We start from the raw sequence: 15,000 nt of genomic DNA, 5'->3' as shown, positions 1-15,000 counted from the left end.
TGTAGCAAGCTTATGCTTGTGTTGTTTGCTAACATGAGTGACTACTTCAATTGGTACATGATGAGCAAGTAGGGCTTGTACAAAGTGTAGACAAATAATATTGTTGACCTCCACATCTTCACAAATGAGTTGAAGTAGATCTTGCCTTCATATTGACCCTTTTGGAGAGGAAATAGGAACATAAAGGTTGTTTTCTCTATCGTAATGTGAAGCTCAATGAGTTAGGCATGCCATTGGACTTGAAAGTAGCAATTATTTTAAGCAATTGTTGACTGCCACAGAGATGCTCTGATGCAAACTTGTATTGCTATGAGCATATACCCTTCTTCTAGCTAGCTCAACAATGTTTTCAAGGCTGTTTAACATCAAGTTTGTATTGACTTGTGATATCAATGCAAATAGTGCGTTCTTGCTATTATTTAACTATATTGCTTTCCTAGCTTACTATAAAAGCCACAAGCCTATTCTTAAGCCATTCAACCATTAATAAGTCTTTTTAACCACAAAGTTGTTCTCCAAATCATACGCAAGTATGTGCAAGTTGTGATGTTGCCATATCTATGCTCTTTGCTCCATGAGAGCAATGGTTAATCCAAGATGGACCGCTTGTCGAGTGTACCCCATGCAATTGCTATTACGATTTGAGATGGTGCTAAGGGATATGTCAACCATGTTCAACAATATTAGGTGTAGTTGATTCCCATTTAATATTATTCTTGTAAGCAATGGCACATAGTATGTTTGACGTGCATTTAAGTTGGCACAAGTAAAACATTGCAACCATTGCATTTGTATTTGTGCATCCTCCAAGCCAAAAACCAATAGGGTACTAGAAAATATTGCACTTCATGTCTCTCTCTCAGTTTGAGAACAAACTATCCACAATATTTTCTAGATAATAACCACATCATAGATGTGACATATGCTCATACACTTGAATTTCCCTACAATATTTGAATTCCATGAGAGGCAAAGTTGCCAATCTCTACCCACGATCTTGCACTGCACTAATCTAAGTTTCCTCATCACTGATGTGTGCCCTCTTGCTATCAACATAATATGTTGTCTCATATGTTTTCTAGCTTGTTCCATTGAGTGTTGATTTTAGTTTTACACTTGTGTGTGCAATCTCCCTGCAATGACAAAATGAAAATGTACTGCAGGCAAATGTGATGGCCGTGTAATAATTATGCACAACCATTAATAAGTATAATTATGTGGAAAAAATATGTAATTTGTGTTTTCTATCATTGCTTGTGTAACAATGTGGTTGTTGTCGGGGTAATGGCGGTGTGCCTTACCTCGGTTATGTCCGACTGCCCACTTACTTCCCCTTTATTCATGTATATATACAAGAACAAGGAGCTCTTTCATTGTTATGCTTGAGAGATAGACCCACCCCAAACACTCTGTCTCCTCCTCTTGTCCTTCCCCGCATCGTAGAAATTGCTCACTCTTTATGCATCACAGTTTTTCCCTTATTGGAGGCGCACAATCTAAGTTCTCATTTCAATGTACCTTGTAAAGGGTAGGTGCAAATGGTTGGACTAATTCTAGCATAGTATTGCTGGATTTTCATAATATGGTTTTATTCTTATATTATTGAGAAAAAATAAAAACATGCAAGTTTCCTTGCATGGTAGAGTTTGCATAGTCCTAACATATGTGGGGACGTGCTATCGTGCTTGTTCATTGTGTCCTTAGCATTCAAGTGCAAAGCCCGTTAGTGCTTACTTATCCCATGTTCCTCATGGTGATTTGGTAAATGAAGGAGGTTTCGAGTAGAAGACATGACATAATACCATGAAAACTTATTGGCCGTAAAGCTTGTGTGCATCTCTCTCTCTCTTGTTGGAATAAGGGTTGCAAGGAAACACACAGAACTTGGAGAAGATGAAGGAATCTCAAGGCACACAAGAGAGAGTGTATTAATTAGTGTGTAATGGAAATATAAGATAGCCCTAGAGTGATGGGCGTATATACAATGCACGGGGGGGAAAAACCTCCTAGTGAGGGAAAAAATTCCCCAGTGGTCCTAAGTGTGTTCACACACATCACTACCACATGTATATGGTAACAAATCCCCTTAGGAGTGATGCATTAAATGAGAGCTGGCACATAAAGTGCCATGCCTTAAGGACACGATCATTCCACAAAGGGGAGAAAGCCCAAAGCTTTGCAAAAAGCTTCGACTTCTCATGGGATAATGCCTTTGTGAAAAGATCTGCGAGGTTGTCATGTGTTGGCACATAAGCAAAGATGATCTGTGCTACTGAGAGTCTTTCCCTGACATAGTAGTAATACACCTCAATGAGCTTTGTGCAAGCATGAAAAACTAGGTTCCTTGCAACTACCAATGCACTCTAACTGTCAATGTAGATGATGTTGGCAGTGTCCTCTCCAACACCCAAATCATCCATAAGGTGTCTGAGCCATACACACTCAATCGTAGATGTGAAGACTGCCCTGTACTCAGCCTCACAACTGGAAGTGGCCACATTAGGTTGCTTCTTGCTCAACCATGATATGCATGAGCTATCGAGCATGAAACAAAAACCACTTGTGGACACTCACGTTTAAAAACAACCAGCCCAATGTGAGTCTAAAAAAGCATGTAAATCTAGCGGCAATGATCCCCCATTGGGATAAAACAACCCAAGATGTAAAGTGCCACTCAAGTAGCGAAAGATCCACTTGATGCCTGCCAATGCTTAGACCCTGAGCTATGCATAAATCTCATAACCCGTGATATTGAAAAGTGAATATCTGGCGTTATGTTGTATACATAAATTAGGAATACAGGTATGGAGAGAGATTTTTAAGGAGCTTTAAAAAAATAAAATTTACTTGCACTAGCAAAAATAAAAAAGATCTTCCTAGAAAGCTCCCTCAAAATTGCCCTCTTGGGAGAGCTCTTTAGGAGGGAGCTTTCTCCCTTCTCTCTCTCTCTCTCTCTCTCTCTCTCTCTCTCTCTAACTCGGTCTATCTATCTCCCTATCTCTGTGTGTGTGTGTGTGTGTGTGTGTGTGTGAGAGAGAGAGAGAGAGAGAGAGAGAGAGAGAGAGAGAGAGAGAGCAAGAATATATGTGTGTGTGTGTGTGTACATATCTATGTTGTAGTCGAACGGCATGCAGACGTACCTTCACTTCTTGTATAATTTCCTCTGCACGCCGTTCGGCTACAAACCCGTTAATGGGGTGGTATATAAATAAATAAATAAATAAATAAATAAATAAATAAATATATATACCTTCACTTCTTGTATAATTTCCTCTGCACGCTGCTTGGCTACAAACCCCTTAACGGAGTTTAACCCGTTAATGGGTTTGTAGCCAAGGAGCGTGCAGAGGAAATTATACAAGAAGTGAAGGTATATATATCTATATATATATATATATATATATATATATATATATATATATATACCACCCCATTAACGGGTTTGTAGCCGAACGGCGTGCAGAGGAAATAAGAAGTGAAGGTACGTCCGCATGCCGTTCGACTACAACCTTCTTTATGGGTTATATATTTGTGTGTGTGTGTGTGTATGTGTATATATATAATATCTTCCTTATATATATATAAACCCCATTAATGGGTTTGTAGCCGAACAACGCGTAGAGTAAATTATCCAATAAGTAAAGGTGCCTCTGCACACCGTTCGACTACAACTCTCTTTATGGGTCATATATATGTGTGTGTGTGTGTGTGTGTGTGTGTGTATATATATATATATATATATATATATATATATATATATATATATATGTATGTATGTATGTATGTATGTATGTATGTATGAGAGAGAGAGAGAGCTTCGGCCTGAAGCTCTTTTCACGAGGGAGCTTTCTAGGAAGCTTTTTTTGATTTCTGCTCTGCAAGTAAAAATTAGGAAAAAAGCTCCCTAAAAAGCTACTTAAAAAGATCCCTCAATTCCCATCCGATAAAGAGGGCATCAATTGGTATAGAGTAACATCAACAGGATCACCAACATCATGAAGAATCAATTTTAAACCTGTTTCCATGGGAGTGGCAATAGGTTTACAATCCTCAAGTCCAAACTTACATAGCAATGTCTCTATGTAGCTTGTCTGACAAAAGGCAATACCACCATCGCACTCCTTAAATTGTATGCCCAAGTAATGATGGAACATCCCCAAATCTTTCGTCTTGAAAATAGCCTCATTCAGACCATTGATCAACAAATTATCCGCATAAGATGCATGGCGAGAACCTGAATGAGTACAACTAGACAAAGCTGCATCCAATTGACTGTCATGCAAAGTATGCACTGGCCATTTTGGTACCATCCCTGTAAGTGACATGTTCTTCCTTTCAGTAACACCATTTTGTTGAGGCGTATACGGCGCTGTACATTGGTGTTTTATCCCACGACTAGCCAGAAATGCATTAAATTCATGAGACATATACTCCCCCCCTTGATCGAAATGGAGGGTGTCTATAGTACATTTAGAGACACTTTCAGCCATAGCCATTGCTTGAAGCACATAAACACTTCGGAATTCACCGTAAGCAAATACACTCACGCATGCCTGGAGTAATTATCGATGAAAGTCATGAAGTAAAGGTAATTGCCCAAGGACGGAGTTTGCATGGGCCCATAAACATCACTATGTGCAAGCTACAACTTGAATGTAGCCCTAACTGAGCCATCCTTTGGAAACTTTAAACACTGCATCTTACCCAAAATATAGCCTTCACAAACATGCTTAACAGGTGCCTCAAGAGGCGGGAAAGAAGCAACCATACCATATTTCTGCAAACGCAACAAACTGGCAAAATTTAGATGCCCAAAACGTGCATGCCAAAGTTTTGCATCTGAAATAGACTTAAAATCCACAAGTGCATTTGCAAAATTTTGCCCACACTTGTCATACAAAGTGAGCTTATTCAGCCCACGATATAAAATTCTTGATGCAACAATTTCACAACAAGACCAAGTCTAGCAACAAGTGCAGATACAAACAAAAGGGTCTTCTCGATCCCAGGTAAATAAAGTGCATCAACAAGTGTGAAAGAGCTGCCATTCGAAGCAGCAGTTAGCACAGTCTTTCCAACTCCCTTGAATGGATAAGAGGCATAATTGGCACAAATGAATGAATTCCCATGAGGGAAATCCTCGAGCGAGGTAAACAAGTCACGATGAGAGGTAATGTGCTTTGTAGCACCACTGTACCACACATGAGCATCTAAAAAAACTGACATACATGCATCATGGACAAAAGGATCATAAGTCACTTTGAACTAAAAGCCCATTCTGCATTAACATCAACATCACAATCTCCTTTCACAAAAGACTCAACAATAGCTTCATTTTTAGTGGAACCAACCTCTTTCTTCTTAGCCTCTTTTGCCTTCAACTTAGGACACTGCTTGATCAAGTGTCATTAGCTTTACAATAATGGCAACACATCTTCTTTTTGCCCTTTTCACTAGAATTCCCAGACAAATTGCTGCTAGCAAAATCATTACGAGCATGTGATTTACCACTCACAAAAGAACCATGAGAAGTGGCTACATTGCTATTACCACCTTTACTTTGAGCAACAACAAATGCTTGTTCAACTGCACGCTGTTTAGCCCTGTTTTTTTTGGAAAGTGACTCTTGCAACAACAATGTGCATAATGCATCAAACTTGACAACTTCTAGATTTCCTTGGGTCATAAGTCTCCAAGTACTAGCAAAAGTCTGGTAAGAATCTGGCAAAGCATCAAGAATAGTCTGCACAAGGGAACTGTCTGAAATGACTTTGCACGCAGAAATAAGTTGCTCATTAATATCCTTGACACAAAAAATATGATAAATTCAACATAGGTTTATATACTGTCTAAATACATTGCCATCATATAGGGGATGAGGGTTGATTACATAGAATCGACACTATGCATGAGATTTGGATAGCTGATTAAATCTCATGGAGCTTAATAGCTAGGGTAGAGTTTTCTTGTAAAGATTGAATATGGTAGTGCCAAGAATCCATTGCACTTGAGCTCATGCGAACTCCAATGTAGGGCCTCATAAAGTTCAGTGCTTCTATCAAAAAATGGTTCCATGAGAATTGCATGGCCGTTCAAATCTCAATTGCCTTCATGTTTATAGAAAGCTTGCTGGGTGAAAGCATGACTGGGTGGACACCAAAGCTTTGTCCAGGACATCACTATTTGGCAAATTAATAGCTGTAATATGTTTGACAAAGATAGAAGAACCCAAGGCATGTGATATATCATTGGATAGCTCTTAAAGAGGAGAATCTAAAAAGCTGTTTGGCACCAAATTTAGAATTAATTTGCAAAAAATTGACCGCGCACCACGTCTAATAGTGCAGCTATTCAAAACTAGTAATCAATCCATAAAAGTGTACCACCCGGTCATGCTTTCACCCTGCTCTCTTTATTAAAAGTGTTCATATTGGTCTTCTGTTATGCTAGTCGTGTGGATGTCTTGACACTCTTTAAAAGGACGAGGGTTACTAGCACATGGTAGTGTCTATGGTGCGAGGTTTGAAGAATTGGCCAAATATTATGTGAATCTCTAGATAGCTAGGTTATCATGCAAAGGTTCAAGATATTATCATATGGGTTTGAGTCATGCTAAAAATATATGCACTATATAGGATGTGAACTCTTGTGTTGAAGTCCATAATGTGCTCCTGGAAACTATAGTAAATTCAACATATGTTAGCATAATGCCTTGCCAATGTCTAATAATTTGGATACATTGACACCTTGCAAGGAATGAGGGCTGATAGCACAAAGTCAGCACTATGCATGAGATTTGGACGACTAGCTAAATCCTGTGGAGCTTGATAGATGAACAAATTTTCTTAAAATGATTGAATATGTCAGCATAGTTTCCATTTCACTTGAGCTCCTTGTAAACTCTATTATAGTGCCTCATAAATCTTGGTGCTTCTATCTTAAATGGTTCCATGAGAATTGGGTGGTCACCCAAATCTCAATTATTTGATGTTTAGAGAAATCTTGTTATCTTTATTATAAGTGTTATATTGGTCTTCCATATGTTGTGTGGTATGGATGCCTTAACACTCCTTAAAAGGATGAGGATCGATAGCACATGGTAATGTCTATGTATGAGATTTGGATAGCTGGGCAAATCTCATGGGAGTCGTGTGATGTTTAGGTTATTTTGTAAAGCTTCAAGGTGATATTGTACGGTTTTCAGTCACATTACAAATGTTTAATGTGTGGAGTAGATCCAATGTGAATTCATGTGCACGCTTGGGTGTGTGTGAGCTGGTGTATGAGAGCGGGGCAGGGAGTCGAGGGTTGCAATGTCGAGGGTTTAGTAGGAGCGGGGGACCAGGTTTGTCGAGGGCTTTAGTGTTGGGGTTTAACCCTTGCACACACCGGGTCAAGGAATGGGGGGGGGGGGGGGGGGGGGGGGGGGGGGGGAGGGGTTCTAGAACTGCGTGGGAGCGATCCCCTGCACACACTTAAGTGTGTAATGGTTTAAGAAAAAAAACGAGAACTATCAAAACCTGTAGAGCCTGTCAATTGGTGGTGTGTGACTCCAGCATTGCCTCAATCAGGCCCCGATCGTGTTCTTGCTCACAAGCTCTGTGTCTACTGCCGGTGTCTCCCTTTGAGTCTACTGCCCAAATTGCCCAATTATCTCCAAGCTCTGCACTGTCTGCCTTTTTTGCCCAAATCTGCTGCCCCAATTCTCTCTTGCTCTCGGTGCTTTGCTCACTTGCTCCTGCTGCGACCTGCCGAGGGCTTCCAAGCCTTCAAGGTTCAATTTCCCGCTGCCCCACTTGTTTGAGCTTTGAATTGTTTGTGTGTGTGTGTGTGTGTGTGTGTGTGTTTTTTTTTTCTAACTCCTTAACTCCCATGCTCTTTGTCGACTCTATCCTGAGTTGCCATGCAGATTCCCCAGCACTGCCTGCTTGCACACTTGCTTGATTTTCTAATTCTTCAGTGCCTTCCTGACTCAAGCCAAAGGCTCGCTGTGTACACACACAAGCTCTCCTGGATTGTTACTTCCCACCAAGCTCTGTCGACAGTCTTGATTTTGCCCTTTGCTTTGATACCTGCCTGTGATGCTTTGCAGATGATGATTCCCTTGCTTCTCTTGATGCCCTTCTCTCGGGCTTCTCTGCCTGCAGTAGCCCTTCCTTTCCTTGCTTTGCCCCAATTTCAAGCTCCCAAATTTCTTGCTGAGCGAAGCTCCAAAGCTCCTCAAGAAATTCCATACCCGATTGAGTCGATGCACACGCCGGGTATCCGGGAACCTATATCTCGCCCAATGCGGTTCTGCCTTGCCAGATCTGCCACCATTGAGCTCACGTTTGAGCTCCGAGCTCTACCATAGGCGGCGAGCTCCATCGCTTCCGAATTGTCGCCCGAAAGCCGTTGCGCCTGCCAAGTCGTAGCTCTAATTACGACTTGTGAGTGCATGTGTGTGCGGATGCATGCGTGCGCGGTGCAATGCGGGGAAGGGGAGAATTGTGACGACCCGGGAGTTGGGCCGTCAATGCGGAGAAGCGTGTCTAGGTGGGGGGTCCCCTCTCGTGGCCGTTTTCGGGAGGCTCATACCCCTTATATAGTGTGACGCCCTCGTTCGGGACGTCGCGGAAACGGGGCCGCGCCGGCTCACCTGCGATGCAAACGGGACCTGCAGGCAAGCAAACGCACATACAAAAACGCAACTTGAAAACTGAACGCAAGAGGGACACGAGAATGAGGGACGCGAACGAATGATCAATATCATAAGAAAGTGCCGAATACAAGGAACGCAAGTAATCACTTGAAAACGGGGCTGGCAAGTTGGGGGAAGTGGCACATACTTTCCTTATATACACCCCCGGGTTGAGAGAGCTTGACGCCCACGTCAAGCCGGGGTTTTGAGAAGTGCCGATACAAAAATTGATTCCGAGGTTTTGGGGCGGATATTTACAAGGAGGGGAGTTAGATGTTGCCACCAAAATGTCTAGCTACCTAAGGTGATGCTAGTTACAAAGTGGGAGAGGGAGGACTACTCTATGTGGTTGTCATTTAGTGGGTTGTCCTCCTCTTCAGTTGGCATGTTGTAGAAGCGCAGAACAAGGGGTCTCCCAAGTCGGAGTATGATTTCTTCAGGTACCCAAGTGCATTCCGTCATAGGGCGATTTCGCCATTTGACATAGAATAATTGTCCCCGACGCCCAAAGCGCGACTTTAGGATGGCCTCCGGCTCATGTGGCGGGCCATCCTTTACATATTCGGGGAGGCTTCTACCATAGGTGTTATCCGGCACGAACCTTTTGAGTAGACTTACATGGAAGGCGTTGTGGATGTTGATGTGTGATGGGAGGTCCAGCTTGTAGGTGATGTCGTTGTAGGACTTCAGCACTTTGTATGGCCCATAGTAGCGGTGGTTGAACTTGGGGGAGAGGCTTTGAGGGAGGGTGATATTCTGGGAGCTGACGAGGACTAAGCCACCTTCTTGGAGGAGTTCGGCAGGCCTGCGCTTTTGGTTGGCGTATTTGGCGATGCGTACCTTGCTTTGCTCGCGACTTGTCTTTGCCCTTTGCATGCGGGTTTGCCATTGTTGAAGAAACTCTTCACATTCCAGATCCTGGGCATGCACGTCGCCGGTTGCCAGTGCAAGAGGTGTGATGACTTCTTTACCTGTGGAGAGCTCGAAGGGGGTGTAGCCAGTGCTGCTATGGATGGAGTTGTTGTAGTGGAATTCCAGGACGTCCATGTATTCGGACCAGTCCTTCTGATCTGCTTTGACGTAGCTGCGGATGTAGTCTTCAATGCCTTGGTGCCGTCCGAGCCAGGACCCCTTGAAGACAAGCACCTCAACCCGAGCCGGTACCGTCCGAGCCGGGCCCTCCCTGAGCCGGTCCCGTCCGAGCCAGGCCCCATGAAGACAAAAGCACCTTGCCCCGAGCCCGTCCCGTCCGAGCCGGACCTTTGTTTCTCCGCACGCTTCCGCAAACTCGCCCACCACGCTTCTCCGCATTGACGGCCCAACTCCCGGGTCGTCACACTTGGTATCAGAGCTCCAGGAAGAGAGCTCCAGTCCCCGTCCCTGTGACGTGTCCAAACCCCGGGCCGTCACCCATGACCCGAGCCGATCCCGATCCGAGCCGGGCACCTCCACATGACAAAAAGGAAAGATGCGAGCCAGACAGGGCTCTTCACATCAAAAACAAAAAGAGAAAAACGCGACGGACCAAGTCAACCGAGTTCGTCGCGCCCCGGCCACTTTTGTGGCCCATGCTGAGCTGAAGACCCACTCAAGTCTACAAGAGACCACAAGGCACCGAGCTAGCCCTCCAAATGACGTCCACACAGGGACAAATAGGGATCAGTTTGAAGAGTGAAGTTTCAGCCAAAGCCTTCATGGTGTCATGACGACCAAAGCGACTTCAACCCAAAGACTGCATCTAACCAAGTGACCTTGCCCGATTCAAGATTCGGCGATTGGAAACCAAAGCTGGTGTCAGCCTAAGTCTACAACGCTCGTCAAAATGACGGTAAGTTTCCTTGCAACTTCGCAAGGGCTGCATTGCGACGGATTCTCCTTCACATTCGGCTTTCAAAAAGCCTCCGCGCGGGCCAACGCAGCAGGTGGCTCCGCGCACTCCGAGTTACCCTTTTTGTTTAATGCTCAAGTATGGGGAATTCTACTTGGGTATTCAACGTATATCTTTTCAGCCTTCTGCCAAAAATCCAAAAATACACACACACTTCATGCCAAAAATGACAAAAACAAAGCATACTTCTACTTGCATTATTCGGGTACAGTTTTCTCGCTTTGCACTTATATGCATCCCTTAGTCCCTTGGCCTCATGCATAGCCAAGCCCTCTTTTTCCTTCGTTCGACGAGGACCTCGAACTCTCTTCAACCGGGGGTGTATATAAGGGGTATGAGCCTCCCGAAAACGGTCACGGGAGGGGACCCCCACCTAGACACGCTAGCCTCACTCCATGCACTCGTGCACCGTGGGGACTCCACGCAAGGTTCCCCAGGGCACGCTATGACCCTCCGTGAGTGCGGCGGAGCCTGAGGCTACGTGGGGCTAGGGACCCGGAACGCAAGACCCGCGAAACGCAACACGGCCGTCGACCCATGGAACGCAACCACGCCCGAGCCGGTCCCGTCCGAGCCGGGCCCTCCTGAGCCGGTGCCGTCCGAGCCAGGACCCCTTGAAGACAACACCTCGACCCGAGCCGGGCCCACCTGAGCCGGTCCCGTCCGAGCCAGGCCCCCTGGAAGACAACACCTCGACCTGAGCCGGTCCCGTCCGAGCCGAGCCCTCCTGAGCCGGTGCCGTCCGAGCCAGGACCCCTGGAAGACAAGCACCTCAACCCGAGCCGGTACCGTCCGAGCTGGGCCCTCCTTGAGCCGGTCCCGTCCGAGCCAGGCCCCGTGAAGACAAAAGCACCTTGCCCCGAGCCGGTCCCGTCCGAGCCGGGCCCTTGTTTCTCCGCACGCTTCCGCAAACTCGCCCACCACGCTTCTCCGCATTGACGGCCCAACTCCCGGGTCGTCACAAGAATCAAGAGATGGTGTGGGTGATGCAACCTCTGGAAGTGGTAGTAAGTGAGGAGCTCCTTATTCTTCATATACAAAGAATAAGGGTATGTACACACGGTGGATGGGCGGTCGGATACCGGACGTCCAGCCCGGGGTAAAGGCACAATGCCTTTACCCCAATAGTTTTGGCTATATCCTTGTATTAAATTGTCCGATTCTAATTTGTATGAGCATTGTATATAAAAGCAACACGGGAGCTAAGATCTTATTGATCATAGAAAAATCAGATCCAGAGAACACCTAGATGTTCATAGATTTCAATGGAGCCAAGTATTGTAAGCTAAAAGACAAGGTGTAGATAGAAGTTCAAAAAATTGACCCAAGTGGCTATCCAGACATCTCAGCACAAGCCAACAAACCATGCAGTTGGTACTCAAGTGGCTACCCAGACATTTGCACAAGCCAACAAACCAAACAATTGGTACATATGCAATCACGACCATTGTACATGGACTATAGTGGTTGAGTCTACAATTGAGAGCCACAACTAGAAAATCCAATAGATCAGCCAATATAAGCAAGTATTATTGGAAAACCAAGCCCAAAGCAGTACAAAGATCAAGATGAAATAATCTACAACTTGATGCAGTGTTCTAAAAGATGATGTCACTAGCAAAGAAGCACAAACTTCTCAACAAGAGCTTGACATGAATGAGCCAATTGAAGTGCCACCCATAATGGTGTATTGTTGAGAATGTGGATGAAATTCTGAACATTTCCCATAGGATCGTCTCAAGAATCCAAACAACAGGGACATAGCAATTGGAAAGCGAAGCACTGAGCAAACTGGAAATGCGAATTGCGATGTAAGTGCATCTAATTGGTCATTTTTTATGCAATCAAATGATTCCTCATTGCCATTAGAAGCACATGTGAAACCACTGCAAGTTAAGAATCTGCAAGAAGATGCATAGGCACTTGAAAAGCTTAAATTGGAACCTCTAAACAACAAATTCATGCATGAATTTAATCAAAGAATTTAGCTATCACCGAAGGTAAAAAAGAGTGTTAGGTTTGCAAGTGATCCTACATCCACAACCAATAGTGTGAAATCATTTATGAGTCTAAGGGACACATCAAAGTGAATGCTAATAGCGTTATATGGTACACATAATTCATATGCACACTAGGTAGACCGAGAAGGACAACTGTACAAAAAGGACCAACCAATGATTGAGAGGCCTACATACCAACTCAGAGAATTATGCCCAGTGATAGATCAAGAAGGATGGTTTATTTCAGAGGAAAGAATCTATATAGTCCATTCTCTCTAGAGACCTTATTCGAGTGTACCCAAAAATCTATCCAGAGTCAAACTATCACCCACATAAAGCTTAAACATTGTAACTTGACAAGCACATATCATGACCAAAATGAATATAGATATTGATGAGAATCTATAATCTATGATGCCTTTGGTCCTAAAACCACAGAAGCCCATGTCATATCAGACCCACAGGATAGACAATATCAAGGCAAGGACAATGCAACTTACAACTTGACTTGGAGAAACATTTGTCATGTTTCACGGAGGTACATAGGAAACTATGTAGAAGGTCTGCAAATGACAAACACTGACAAGGCAACACATAGTGTACCTTCACTTGCCAATGGATAGGGAAGCGAAAGACGTTACCCGCAAGTCCCAAGGCACAAGGAAAGAAAGGAAAAAGGGAATCAATTGGTAGATCATAACATTACCTAGACCCATGATGAGATTTTTGAAGCCAACCAATACACGAGGGACTTGGACACTGCTTTTGCGAAGGTCCGGGAGGCTTTAGAGAAATCTCAAGAAAGACATAAGAAGGCAGCAGATGGACATCATCGATCACGATTTGGAATTAAAGGAGGATGATTGGGTGCTCTTACTTTGAGAAGGCACGCCTAAGAAAACAAAAAGGAAAGGAGTGGATTTTTCCAAAGCTTAGCATGAGATACTATGAGCCTTTCCAGATAAACAAAAAGATAAATGATGTCTCATTTAGACTAAAGCTGCCCGATACTTGGAAGATTCACAATGCTTTTCATGTGAGTCTATTGAAGCCCTTCAAAGGCTAAGTTGCATTGTACGTTATACGGTGTATGTATAATACGCTTTAAACGGACGTGTCATATACGACACCTCTTTTCATTTGGCCGTATTATATGATGCCACATCACAACAAAACCACCGTATTGTATAATTTATTAGCATTTCGATTGAATAATATTTGGATCTATATATTATTTCGATCGAAATAATATTACGATCGAAATAAGTTTCTTTATATACTGTGAAAACGGCTTGTGTTACTCATTCCATTGAGCTCTCTTCTCCTCTCGTCATCTGTAGGTGAGCCTCAACAACAAGAAAAATATAAAAAAACTAGTTTTAATGTTATTGAATAATTTAATAGAAATTTAGAGCTTTAAACAAAATGTGTTTTTATGTTTTGGAGTTGATTTTAGTCTTTATCTGCTCTGTGTGAAGTATATCTTACACTGAGAGGTAAATTAACTAAGGTAGTTAATGATTACATGCATTGTGTAGAGGAAACTCACACTTGGAAGTGATTCAATAAAAGTAAAGTTAGCAGTTATTTGCTTTGTGTTGAACTATATCCACACTTAGAAGTAACTTAAGTTAGATAGTTACAGTGAGGAGTTACTTGTTGTGTGTTGAACTACGTTCACACCTGGAAGTAACTTAGGTTAGATTTATCTAATGATTGTCTATCATGTGTAGAGTAGTACTCACACTACATACAATCTAGGTAGATTAAATATTAATCTCTCTCTTTGTGTAGAGGTACTCTCACACCTAGAAGAGATTTATAGAAGTAGTGAATTTTGATTGCTTGCCATGTGTAGAGTTACACTCACACTTGGCGGTAATTTAGATAGTTTTTTTAAAAATAACTTGCTATGCGTAGAGTTTACTCACACTTGGAAGTTATTGAGATAGATTAAGCGATTTATTTATCATGATTCAAGTGTAAAGTGAGAGCTCACACTTGAAAAAAAATCTATTTTTGGTATTTATTAATTAAGTAGGTTGAAAATTTTGATAATTAAAGTAATGTAAATGGTATTAGAGTTTGATTTTAAATGTGTATTTAGTAATTAGTTCTGTTTGAGTTTGCAGATCTTAAGAAGATGGTGAAAGGATATGAGAGGAACTACGTAGACAAATTGGTTAGTGGAAAGAATACATCAAAGTTGAAGTGCAAGACGTGTGGCCATAATTTTAGCGAAAATGCGCACAGGATAAAAGAACATGTGTTTAAAATTCCTCGAAATGTTTTAGCTTGCAAAAATCCCCCAAGAGGTATTGAAGAAAAATTTCCCGAGTGGGCGCTCAAGGCAAAGAGAGCACTTCTTGAAGGCAAAAAAAAGGGAGGTCCCAAAATGATGGCTCTATCTATGGCTAGGGACATCGAGATGA

Source organism: Adiantum capillus-veneris, chromosome 19 (genome assembly GCF_014529385.1).
Source record: "Adiantum capillus-veneris isolate H3 chromosome 19, ASM1452938v2, whole genome shotgun sequence".
In the NCBI taxonomy this organism is placed as follows: domain Eukaryota; kingdom Viridiplantae; phylum Streptophyta; class Polypodiopsida; order Polypodiales; family Pteridaceae; genus Adiantum; species Adiantum capillus-veneris.
Note: the sequence above shows the minus strand (reverse complement) of the source record.